The sequence below is a fragment of the Lonchura striata genome, chromosome 3 (assembly GCF_050655825.1).
Source record: "Lonchura striata isolate lonStrDom1 chromosome 3, ASM5065582v1, whole genome shotgun sequence".
Taxonomy (NCBI): Eukaryota; Metazoa; Chordata; class Aves; order Passeriformes; family Estrildidae; genus Lonchura; species Lonchura striata.
Window position 1 is genome coordinate 107274130 of NC_140705.1, and position 13729 is coordinate 107287858.

Here is a 13729-nt window from a genome sequence, read left to right on the forward strand (position 1 = left end):
ACATGCTGGCAAGGTGTATTAAATTTTACTTTAGCCAATAACATTTGAAGTGCCTCTACATGCAGCATTTGATTTATGATGGTGATCTGGGACACCGTCCTACTAAGTGTTGCATATTCCCACAGTGCAAAACAAGGCTTGCCTTTGCAATAAAAAGCTCAGCCTGGTGAAGTTATAGTCTGGAAGAGAGGAGAGAACTTCTCCAAGTTCATAACAGATCTCTGCAGACTCGTGAATTTGGATCTGGTGTCACCATTGCAGAGCTACCCTCACTTTAACTGTGTTATCCTTTGACTATTTATTCACTCACTTTGTCAGAAAAAGGTCTCTGAGGTCTGCAGAGCCTGTGGCATCGATCATGCACAGCTTAGAGAGGCTGCAGCTTTTAGGTAGTACTGTCTGAATACTAAGTAGTCTGAAACCAAGGACTCTTGAGTTTGCTGTTTCCCTTTGCTTGGCAGCCTCTATTCCAAGTTTTTCCTAAGATCACCACTTCAGAAAGCTGCATGGAGTCAGGTGTTTCCTGGAGACACGTAATTTGGAGTATTTTGGTACACCTGAAATGTATTAAAGGTAGTATGTTCACTTTGGGTTTGGATTCTGTTACTTTAAATTTTGGTCAATGTCACTTTATCTGCAAATGGATAGACATATTCCAGAGGAACGGCTGCTTGTTGCTTTTATTTAAATTCTCTTAGTTAGAAATGTATGTTGAGTCTAGTTCCCAAGCTGTTAATTTAAAACTGATGCCCATCTGTCTTCTTAAAAGCAGCAGGATAGCACTTGCTCTCTTGCTGAGGGCTGGCCACAATGGTGGCACTGTTCAAAGTTGAACCCTTCCAGCAGCAATTCTTTAGAGCAGATGGATGGCTTTGCTTTGAGGCCTAAACAAACTTTCTTAAACCCTTGTAAAGCCTTAACCAAAATTGTCTGTAGATTAATCTTAATGGCAATTCTAGAAATGTTTCTCTGTGGCTTAGGAAAGGAGTAGATTGTTCATGGCTGACTAGTTAGTAATGCTGGCTTTATTACAGTGCCCTGATCCTTGGAAAACAGTGTGACTAAAATACACACTCAGTAATAGCAGGTCCTTAAAAATTTGACCTAAGCCATGTCTTCTGCATCTAATAATATTTTTACAATATTATTCAGTAATTGGAAATGTCGTAGTTTAAATTGTAAGATTGATGATGTACTGAAATGATTACTGAGTTTATGTGTATTTGAAGTCATTTTCAGGACAAGTGAAGGACAGGTGAGGACAGCTTGTCTGACGAGGTGGCACCTCTGGTTATCTGCTCACTCAACGCTCAGAGCAGGTCCCCACCTGGCTGTGGTGGCAGCGTTCAGGAGCTGCCAGGAGCTGCCAGGTACCTGCAGCATGGTGGGGAGCAGAGGGGCAGCAGCTGCATCAGCCTCCTCTTCTCCCATTCACTCACTGGTAAAGTTCTCCATTTGGTAATAAAAGCCCCTTCAGTGTGATGTGTGCTGGACCAATAATTCACCTCTTGTTTTAGTGGTATGAATCAGAGGTAAGTTAATTGGAGTTATTTGAGCTGTGTTGGTATAAGAAAGAGAGGTATCACAACTGCTGAGTGATTTGCTCTCATAAAAATTCCAAAGTGTTTGGCCCAAAATCCACTTTTGAGGAGAGATGTTTATGTGCAAATGCAGAACCCATCAAAGTTCTTACAGTCCAGGTAAAAATGAACAGAAATTGGCAACTGAAGGCACATGAACTCAGTCCTGAAAAGATTTGACAGCACAGGAAAGCAGGTTTAGCACTGCTTTGAGAGGAGAGATCTGTTGGACCCATCTTGCAGTATAAAATTAGATACTCTCCTTCACTTTTTCTTACAAAAATCTGCTTTTATATATTTTTAAATCTGTATTTTTAAAATTATGTTTTAAATATCTCTGTTATAATATATGATAGTATTGTCCCAAAATTTTCCAAGTGGCCTAATATGCCATGGCTGAACATCAAACCTTTTCCCTAAAAAATGCCCTTTTTAATCTGGTGGAACTTGAACTCAGGACAGTCACATCAGCAAGGTTGTTCAAGTCTATTATTCACCTTTTCCTCTATTCTGTGTTCTTAGTTAGGGTTCTGTCTCAACTGACCCTAAAATTTTGGGCCTTTCTCACATGTACATTGCTTTCAAGCAAGCCCTGAGAGCTTGCTTTGTTTCCTGACATAGCAGTGAATCTGTTAAGAGTCAAATGTAGCTTGATCTGTCATTAGTATACATTAAAGGAAACTAATTTCCCTGTATCCCATGTGTTCATAAAACTGCTTGTAACAGGCCTTCTCTCCATTTGTTGGTTCCTTTTGTCTTGAGCTCCTGAAGTACAGCTTCTGTAGTGGTGTAGCATAATCTCTTTGAGCCTTTCTTATTAGAGAAGCTTTATTTACATTTGGGGAGTATAATATGTCAGCTTTTTAAGACTTCACAGCAGTACTGCACTACAAAACAGGGCAGAAATAGAGAGGGCTGACACTGGTTTGAATACTTGGAGCAGTAGGTAGTTCCATTACATGGAGGTGTTTTATTTGGCATAGCACTGAAGGAGTATAATCCTCACAAAGACAGGCATTATGAGTCTTGTAACATAAATGACAGATAATAACTTACTCTCACCTTCTTTTGTGTAGCATAACCTTCACACAAAGAAACTTAAAATAAGTAATTCAGGAAGTATTAAGCAAAACAACATAAAATTGAAAAGTGCTTGGATTATAGTGGCTTGCCAGGAGGTAAGCTCTACTGCTTTTTCAATTCTGTAAGGACTTTTTAAACCACCTTGCTTAATATGTCCCAGGTGAACAACATGCTGATGTTGAATGAGAATTCAAGAACCTTTCCTCTGATACAGTATCATTTTCCAGAGAAGTTTGAGTATGTGAAATAAAAGGACTGGGGGAAGATACCTTACCAAAATAATGTGTCATAATAAAACCATCATTCAGGTATTAATCTGGCTTTTTCATCATTTGCAGCTGAGAAGTGTTATGGGACTTGAACTAATACATTTTGACTGCAAAGTACTCAAGCCTGTATGCAATGATTTGAGACAGCTCAGTAGGTGCACTGGATAACTTCAATATCAATTATCTTAGAGCAGGGGAGAGAGAGAATCCCAAATCCTTATTTGTATTGAAATACTCTTGTACACTGCACAGAGGGACCAAATGTACTGAAAATATGTTTAAACTACAATATTTGAGATAACAGTAACTTTATAATCTCAGAGTAATAAGCATGAAACAGAGTCACAAACAATAGCGTGTATAATGTGATTGATGTTTAATTAGGGAATGGGAACTTCTGTGCATTTGAAAACACCAGTATTTGAAAGGGGAGCATTCAAAGAACCTGCAGTAAATCATACAATCACTTAGGTTTGAAAAGACCTTTATGATTATTGAGTCCAAGTGTTAACCCAGCACTGCAAGCCACTACTAAAGCATGTCCCCAAGTGCCACATCTACATGTCTTTTAGAAACCTCCAGGGATGGTGGCTCAACCACTTCGCCAGGCAGCCTGTTCCAGTGCTTTACAGCCTTTTCTGTGAAGAAAAAAAACATTCCTAATATCCAGTCTAAACCTCCTGTGGTGAAACATGAGGGTACCTCTGTCCTATTGTTACCTGGGAAAAGAGACTGATCCCCACCTGGCTACAAGCTCCTTTCAGGCAGTTGTAGAGAGTGAAAAGGTCTCCCTGAGCCTCCTTTTCTCCAGGCTAAACACCTCCAGCTCCCTCAGCTGCTCCTCACAGGATTTGTGCTCCAGACCCTTCCTCAGCTCCATGGCCCTTCTCTGGACTCTCCAGCCCTTCAATGTCCTCCCTGTAATGAGGGGCCCAGAACTGGACGTAGCATTTGAGGATTCACTCCCCTCATCCAGATCACTGATAAAATGATCATTAACATTAAACAGGGCTGGCCTCCAACACAGAGCCCTGAGGAACACCCCCAGTATTCCTCACTGGGGCCACCAGCTGGATTTAACATTCCCCACCACTCTGGGCCCAGCCACCCAGCCAGGTTTTACCTGGTGAACAGTGCACCCATCCAAGCCTTGGGCAGCTCATTTCTCCAGGAGAGTCCTGTGGGAAATGATGCCAAAGGCTTTACTGAAGTCTTGGTAAGTACATCCACTGTCTTCTCCTCATCCTCTAAGTGGGACACTCATCAGAGACAGAGATCAGGTTGGCCAAGCAGGACCTGCCTTTCATCAGTCCATGCTGGCTGGGCCTGATCCCCTGGTTCTCCTGCATGTGCCATGTAATGGCAACCCAGCTGATCTGCTTCCTGGTTTCCCTGGCACTGAGGTAAAGGCCTGTAGTTCCCTGGAGACTCCTTCAGCCCTTCTTGGCAACTTCAGAAAATGGGGACCTCCTCAGTTAGGCAGGATGGCTGGTAAATGGCTTGGAGAGCACATCCACCAGCTCCTTCAGTAGCCTTGGAGGGTCTCATCCAGCCCCACAGGCTTGTGTCTGAATGGTGCAGCAGATCTCGTTGCTGCTTGTTCAAGTACATCCAAATAGTTTTCAGTGCTATAACTTCTATATACTCCACTTGGTATCTGTTACACAAGTTCACAGGTACATCAGTGCAGTGAATTCAGCTGTCAGCAGTCTGGACTTTGCATGGGGACTGAAGTGCCTCCTGAATGAGCAGCTCAAAACTGCAACCACCTCTGAAAGCAGAATGTGAGTATGCCTGTTTGGCTTGTGCCAGACACTGGTTTGTTGTGGGCAGTGGAGAAGGGAGGTTGAAATTTCTACTGCTGTTTGTCCCCTGAATGCAGAAGCTACTAACCTTGCCCAGCATAGATATTTCAAAACTCAAAAGGCAAATCAATGAAGTCCTTGTGGTCCTGTGTAGCTGAAACTTTGTGTATGGGCTGAGATTCTTTGATTGTTCCAAATGAATTCTTAGATTTTTGTAGCTAAGAAGTTGCTTATGTTCAAACTTACTTATTTTTCACTTTGCCCTGTTGACCTGATCTATTTCTGCTTTGGTACTATCAAAGAAACACTATGCTCTTATGTTTTAATTCATATTTATTTCAAATATATAAAAGCTAGAATAACATGCCTGGCTTAAATTCCTATTATTATAACTGATGTTTAATGTTATTATTACTTCAGTATTTTTTAAATGGACAAGACCAGTAGAGACATATAAACTCTGATTTAATTTACCAATTTTAGTACATTGTGATTGTATTTCATGAGGCCTTTAAAATAATGAATTTGAAAGGCTAGGCCTGGATGCACAGATGATTCAAAGCACCTGAACCTGCATCCCAAAGGACAAGAGCTGGTTATGATACTGCAAGGGGCCAACCAGTTCTGAGGGGCTGCACTTCTATCAGTGTATGCCTGCTTTTTCAGTGTGTTTGCAGACACAGAACTTGAAAAAAACCCACTATTACATCTCTGCTAGAGCTTTGAGCAGAGGGAGGGGTTGATCTCAAGTGGCAGTGCAGGTGATGTGGCCTGTGCAGCAGGGAGGCACTGGGCCATGCAGTCCCTGAGGATTAGAGCTCTCAGCAATTTATCTATCTGATATTGGGTCTAAATTGGCCTTTTGTCCCTTGCCATTGTGTTACCCTGCAAGTTACTCCCCTTCCTTTGGGCAGCTCCCTCCTGGTGCTCCTGTTCCTCAAATCCATGCAGTTGCTGCTGCCTGCGAGGGGCCCCACTGAGGAGGAGCCCCTGCTGCTCCCAATATTGTGTGCAGCCCTGTTGGAGCCAACAGCCTTGTTGGTACAAACTACTACACAGAGGTGATTTATGGGAACATGCACAGAGCAAATAGCTCAAAATCATGCCCTAGAAAATGTCAGTGAGGTCATAAAAAATTCAGGAAGAGATTATGCCAAGAATTAAGGAAAACAAGAATAGACATGAGACACATGCAAGTTGCCCTATGTGATGAGAAATCAAGCCTTTATAATCAGCTCCAGAAACACAGCAAAACTCTTTACCATTTTGCAAATTAGGCACAGTGGGACAGGGGGTGACTCAAAAGCCAGGATAGCTACAGGATTCCAGTGACATGAACATTTCAGAAAATACCACCAAGGAAAAAACAAATTGCAAGTCATATTCCTCATATATAAGGAATTCCTGCACTCTATGAAAAACTGGAGAGCAGATTTCTCCAAGAACTCTAATGTTCAGCCTAGCTTTGACTCCCAGACAAATCAAATATGCAGTCAAGCTAAGGTTACCCTTAACCTTGTTAAGGGGAGGAAGAGTTGGTGGCATTCATTTATTTCAGTGGCCTTGCCCTAAAGGTAGCTGTTGTTTCGTACGGTCACCTCCTCTGCCTCCTAGGTTCTGGGAAAACAGCAGGGGTGCTGTGAGCCCCTGAGGTGGGCTGTAAATGTGAGGGCTGTGAATTTAAACCTCTTGTGTTTCTGATCTCAGAAATTATCCTGACATCTCACATCTGCTGTCTCGCTCCTGGTTTTGATACACTAAAATAGTGTATCCTGAAAAGCCTGATTGATGCGAAACCCTACTGGAGTTTTCAGTTTCTGCACTTGCTCTGGTTTCACATTGCATTTTAAGATCAGAAGAGCAAAGATTCATGTCAGATGTTGTTGCTGGTGTCCTGCTTCCCTCCACCCGAGCCCATGGTATCTGGAAATGGGTCCGCCCTTCCTTAGGAAACCCAGACAGTGAGGAAGCCACAGCCTCTTCATGTTTTTACATTTAGGTGTGCCTGGCTGAATATAGATTTCCTCAAAGCCATCACAGCTCTCAGACTGGTTTGTTTTTACTTCAGAGGGTCTGAAGTCATATTTCAGTGTATTGAACTAGATGCAATTCTTGTTTGTAACCTCTTCTACAGTGGGAGGGGAGATCAGAAAGACAGACAGAAACTGTGTCAAAAGACTCAGTTCTTCCATCCCTTCTCTGCAGAACAGTGGCTGATTTGTAGCTGATGATCTGAACTGAGAATTCAACTCATAGCTACCAAAATTTTCTATATAGTGAATTAGTAAAAGGAGATCTTGAAGCTCCAGCCTGCCTGGATATGGATGCAGCACCTGGAGCTGATTGCTGACATAAGGAAAAGGATGTGCATCCTGGGCTGTGCTGTGCTCCCTGAAATCCCTCTGTTCTCACTGCAAAATACTCCAAATTAAATGTGGGACAGGAAGCTACTGACTGTGGAATAGTAACATGAGATGTAGCCCTCTTGTCTTCTGCCAACAACCAATCCAGGTGCAACCCTCTGGAAGCACGTGTGTCTTTTCCCAGTGACTGTCCAGAGAGCCCAGGGTCCTAATTCAGGAGCAGCAAATCCTACCTAACTTGGAACATCACCCTATGAAGGTTTTCAGAGGTTGCAATGTCTTTTTTTTTTTTTTTTGCTAACATTGCAGTATAGGCTCTTTCCTGTTAATTCACAGACAAGCAGATTGAGACCTGAAAGTGGAAAAGCACAGGAACAGGTCACGTACTTCTATCTTCTTTGAGGTTGCAATATGGCAAAGGGGCTTCCATAAATCTTTCTGTTTGACCAGACAAAGGAAAAGGAGGACAGCCTTACCTGAGATACATGCTCTGCTCCCCTTAGCTACCAAAGGAATCCACCTGGGACAACACAAACTCTGGCCTGGTTTATTTATTCTGTCTTCAGTACTCAGTTCCCACAGGCATCTCTGTGCTGTGGAAATTAAGCCATAAGCCAGTGCTGTCTTCTGTGGGAAATCATCCTGTGCAATGGTCTTTAGGATTTCCTTTTAGGGACAGAGCATCTCCTTTTCAGGGTAACTGCTCACCTGTGTCATGATAGGGCTGAGTCAATGGGTTTGGTAGTCCCTGGCTCTGAGCCCAGCCCTTGTCTCTTGTGTTTCCTGTATTGATGCTTCAAATCCAGACCATCTTCCTCCCAACATTCACCCCTCAGCCATGTGCTGGCTTGGGAAAGCTCGATTCAGCTGCCCCATCTATTGTTCCCATTTGTTTGTGTGTGCAGTTTTTAACAGGAAAAGGCGTGGGGTTTATGCATGGCATCAGACAGCACTCACCCAGCACAGCTGGGACTGCTGCTCTGTGTGCAATGTGCATCTTAAGAAATTTCGTGTACTCTTTGTAAGCTAAAATACTGGATTTCCAGGTCAGAACTTTCCAGTGTGTAAATACAGATGTTAGGAAATACAGGCGATCTACTCTTGTTCTTAGGAATGAGCAGTTTTCTTCCACACTTCTCTTTTATGTCAGAGCCATCATCTGATTTAGATTTTGAACAAAACCTCTCTTACTCTGGAATTTGCAGTTGTCCATTCCTGTGAGGAGAAATTAAATGAGAAATAGTTTTTCTGGTAAAGTTCTATCATTATATATGTAAGTGTACGTATAAAAATAAAAGCTAAATAAGCAAGTAAACCCCTGGATTTCTTTAAATGTTAGATCTGGTCATAAAAACTGAAAATTTTTTAAAAAGTAAGTAAAAAATCTTGTTCTTACAGTGTTTACTCACAGTGTTTAGGCCAGCTTTGAGACACACCAGCATACTTTACTTGAGAAAGCTCAGGTTTATGTTAGTTTCTAAAATTGTAGTCTTTTACTCCCAGCCTTCTAGGAAAGAAGGTACTACATGGTATCTGCTTCATTTCTGCAATATTAAACATAGGGCAGTAGTGAAAAGAATGCCAAAATAAGGCAGATGGTTTGGTTGTCCAGCATTTTTAGTTCTGTATTTCTTCCGCAGCCTTTTGTGGATGTTCAAGGATTGTCAGATAAATATGAGGTCAACTCTGGATGGAAAGGTTATTAAAAGATGAATAGATGAAAGAATTAGGGAGAGCTAGGTGACTAATATTCATATTAGCCACTCTTGATTGAGAGCTTGCACAGCTCCAGGAGAAGGCAGCATCCCATAAATTACATCTCCACTGTGATTGCATGATTTTAGTTATTAAAAACCAGGTATGAAATAAAAAGGCAAGCCTAATTCTCAGATAATGGGTTAAATCTATAGCACTGGCAGCCAGATAAATCCTTCTTCTGCCTGGTAAATAAAACAGAGGCAGAAGGGGCTGCTCAGTGGTGTGTTTAATATTGACTGCAAGAATAAAAGGGTCACATGTAGAGACAGAATAGGAGAGCCTGAGTTGTCGATTTGCCTCTAAGACTGTTCTTACTGTTGCCTGGGTGGGTCTTTAATGTGTTGAGTTAGGAAGAACTGCCCTGGAACAAGTGGAGTTAAGCAGTGTGTGCAGGTGTGCCAGGGTGGATGTGCAGACAATGTGCTGCACAGTAACTGGAGAAATGCCTCCACAGACACCATTGACTGTGTTGGCATGGGTTGCAGCACGCAGACATCTGGGGCTCATCTGCCAGCTTTTCAAGAGGAAAGGCAAAATTCCTTCATTATCTCAGTCTGGATTGCTGCTCTGCCTGGTTTTCACATTGCTATAGGTAAAGAAGGGGTGAGTGAGTTGTCTGGTCAAGATTTTTCCTGACACTATTCCCAGGTGTGGCTGTTTCAAGCAAGGTTTAAGTGCTGATTGTGTCCCCATTGTAATCACACCCAAGTGTTGTATGGGTGAGGGTGGGGAAGCTGTTTTTTCATGACTGGCAATCAGTTTGTCCCCTTGAAGCAGGACAGCCAATACCTTTGGCCATTTTTCATTAGCCAGTGTAATATTAGATACTATTCTTATTCCTCCAGATGTCTAATCCAGCTTTTGTTCCCTGCCAGAGGATATCCAAGCAGAAGGGAGAAGAAGAAGGAAGACACTGTACTGATGTGGTGTGACTGCTGTTACAAAGAATCCACAACAGTAATTGTGGAAACCAGCTCTAGTTTCCTTTTCCTGTTGGTACTGAAGCTAGCAAGGATTTGAAATAATTTTTCAGTCTTGAGCTTGTATAATAATTATTGATATTCTGAACAATGAAGGCAACAGAATGATGTGCCATCAGGAAATGCTAAGTGTTGTTGCTGGGGGGCTGAGAGGGTCATGCAAAATACAGTGCAAACAATATTTCTTCAAGTAAAGCAGGAAGTCAAAACCTTCCCCAGGCCTTTATAGTTCAAGAATTCATTCTAAATTTTGCCAAGAGAGCAACTTGTCTAAGAAAGCAGTTTCTGGAATAAATCAAAGTCCTTGTTGCCCTTAGGGCTTCACTGAAATGTTCTTCTCAGATATCAGCTGCGTGAGAGATGAAAATAAGTAAGTGTGTCTTTCTGACTGACTGCTGTTCTACCTTGTCTTTCTGACAGCCTGGAGAGAATTAGCAGTCACAGTCCTGGAGTGAGTGGGGTTGTCAGAAAATGCAATATTTAGGAGTCTTGAACTTTAAAGGGAAAACCTCAGAACGTGGCTGATCTGGAAAACTCTAAAGAAAAACACAAACAGAAGAAATTTAGCCATTTAATGAAATAAGCTCTTTATCAACCCTGAGAATTAGTGTCTATAGCTGTGTCTGGCCATGGATTGGCAGTAGCAAATGTTTTGTTCTGCTTGCCATTCACTGTGGGGCACTAGCCAGGAATAAGAAACAATGAACTCTGTACCCCCCTAAATGTCATTTTAAAAAAAGAGAAGCTGGAAAGAAAATAAGAAATAAACAATCATGTTATGCTCTTTGTTTTCAAGCTAATGCTGAGTGATACCTGAATCCAGGGACTCAGACCTCCAGGGTTATTGTTTATTTCAAATCTTATTGCTATGATTTTACTCAAGTGCAGTTTGGACAATTTTGAAATGTCAGAAATGCTTTGTATGACTGAGGGTGTTATTACAGGGCTTGTAAAATGCTGAGGATAGAAAACTTATCTTTAAAAATGTTTCAATTTTGAAGGCCATTACTTACAGCATAAACACCTTATTAATTCAAAATATTTTACCTGCATTCATACAGAAAAAGTCCACGTTTCTTTGTGGCTGCTTGACATTTTCTCTTTTTCTCTCTGTGTCTTTCTATTTTGCCACTGAAAAAGTGTAAGAAGAGGAAAAGAGAGAAAGGAAATCAATCAAACAAACAAACAAAAAAGACAAGAAAACTGAAGCTTCTTTAATCGAGAGTTCATTTTTTTTTTCAGAAGATGATTCTGAATATATGATTTTTGCTGGAGACTAATATTTTAAATGTTTTCTGAAATGAAAGAATCATCTCAATCTGATAAGAAAAGCTTGTTTTAAGACTTTGATCTCTTTCCTGCCCCTGGCCTTTGTGCAGCTTTGTCTCCTCTTTTATAAATCACAGCCTGGGTCTTTTCACTCCAATTTGGGAAGAATGCCAGGTATGCCTGTGTCAAATTGCCCACATAACCTTCTCTGCTCTAAGGCACACACTGACATTAAGCTGTCTCTGTGTAACAGTGTCAAGCTATCTGGTTTATCTCTGACACCTCAAGGTGATGTCTCCTTCCACACTTTTCCAGGTAACAATTAAAACCAGTAACTGCCCAGACTTCTCAGCTCTGCCATGTGTGCCCGATGCTTGGCAACACGAGCCCCTGTGAGCAGAAACTACAGAGGAAATCCAGCTCCAGTGAAGTCTGATTTCTGGTATTTTTAGCACCAGAGGATATGGAAAAAAAAATTATTTCTCCCATATTGCCGATCTTTCTCTATGGAGATGTCTGGATCTCCCAAATCCTTCACTTTCTTTCCTTTTTTTCTCTTAGGAAAAGTTGCTACTTTGTCCAGATGCTGGCATGCATACAGTTTATCAGTGCTAAAAAGTATCTGAGATCACTCTGATTTCAGTGAATTTTCTGGGGCAATTTTGAGTCTCATGAAGATGTTTGTACAGTACATTGTACCAGTTTCCCTTGCTGCATTCTCTAATTTCTGTTTGCAGTTTCCCTCCCATCTCAAATTAGCCTATCCCAGAAATACTTATTTTTGCTTCTTTGCTTATTTCCATGTTTCACGCAAAACCCGTTTATGATATTTTCCTTGGCAAAGGCATTTGGAAATTAGAGGTGTTATAAGAATAACTCTGCAATGCAATGCTTTTTTTTTAATCTCCAAACCTCCCTTCCTATGAAGCAGAAGCTTTTACAAGTTGAAACAAGACTGGTCAACAAGACTGTGCAGTGAAATTGCAATCACAGAAAGTTACTTGTATTTCCTTCTGAGGTGTTCAGCGTGTCCAACCAGTTCTTGGGCAAAAACTGAGTTCAATGACTCAGCTGAGCAAAAATGGAATTTTTTGATTTTTCTTTCAAAAGATTTTGGATGGTCCACGTGGTGGTTAAAGCAAGAAACACAGGGATTGTGATGATGGCCCAGACTCTGACTTTTCCAATGACTTGTACTATTTGATTTCTCTGTGCTCTCAGGTCTGAGCAGTGTAGGGAGGATAATGCTGATCCTTCAGGAAACAGAGGGAAGTTTACAAAGTACTCAGGAACTGCAGGCCGCTGTGACATGGCTTGAATTGTGAACAGTTCACCCAGACATTCCTAATCTGCTCCTGGAAGGGACTACCTGGTTACTGAAGCCCTCTTCCCTAGAATCCCAAAGGAAAAATATCAGTGGCATGAGATGGCCATGAAAAAACAGAGAGAAATTTGCAGAAACATAAGCAGAATTTCATCTTGGAATCTTGGAAGCCAAGAATTTCATCTTGGCTTCCAGAGCCAGCAGGACTGAGATTGGGTCTTGTCTGCAACTTGGACTTGTCTTTTTTTGAAGCACAGATTGAAAAAAACAGCCTGAATTTTTGAGGGTTTTGTTGTTGCTTTTTTCACCCCCCTCCTGTATGAATTCTTTAATTATTCCCCAATGTTTCGTAGCCATTTCCATTTCACACTTTGCACTTTGCAGCTCTTTAAGAGTTGTCATGCTTGGAGATGCTTCACCTTCAATACATCCCATATGTCAGATATTGCCTGGAAATGAGACAGAAAACAAGGGGTTGGAGTGTGATGACTTCCACATGACATATAAATCTTACATAGATTTTATATAGCACATGATAATTACGCTATATAAAAAGTTATCACAGATGCTGAAAAAGTTCCATGGCCTCTCAAGGTACTGTCACTTAAGCATGCTGTGATTCTTTGCTTTCCCAGTGGATATTTTGTCCAAGGTCAGTTGTGGGTATGCTTAGGTTATGGAACAGATTTTGGTTTGTAGCATGTGCAAGTGGAGTGGAAGTCACAGAAGCCACCGTGTGTAATCCAAAGCCAAACATTTTACTCAAAACTCTTAAGAATTTTGCCTTTAAAGTGCCCTTTATTGATTACCTGGTTCTTCCTGTTCCAATAATAGCTTCTCTGATTCTTTCTCTGAAAAATGAAATCACATTATGGAATTACATTAGTGTGCATTGAGAGAGCACCAGTTATCTCATCTGACATTTTATGTATTGATTGAAATGCTGAGAGACAAGAAAGTCATGATTTATAAGAGTACAGTGAAAAACTGAGAAACAGGTGAGGGAAGGTCACAAAACATGAGCAGTAAATGGAGTCTGAGCACACTCAGATGAGTCTGACAGGGCTATTCCATGATAAGAAAGAAGGAATATGGGGAATTCTTATTCCCCAATCCAAGTTTGGTTTACTTAACTGTTTTATTTTTCTAGGTTGTCTTACTAACCTATATGGAACAATCCCCACTGATTGTAAGAATTTATACTAATACCTAATGCAGAACATTTTGCTAAAATATAGTTCAGAAAGTTAAAATAGTCAAAAACAGTTCAGAAAGTTAAAGCAGCAGAGATGCCCCGG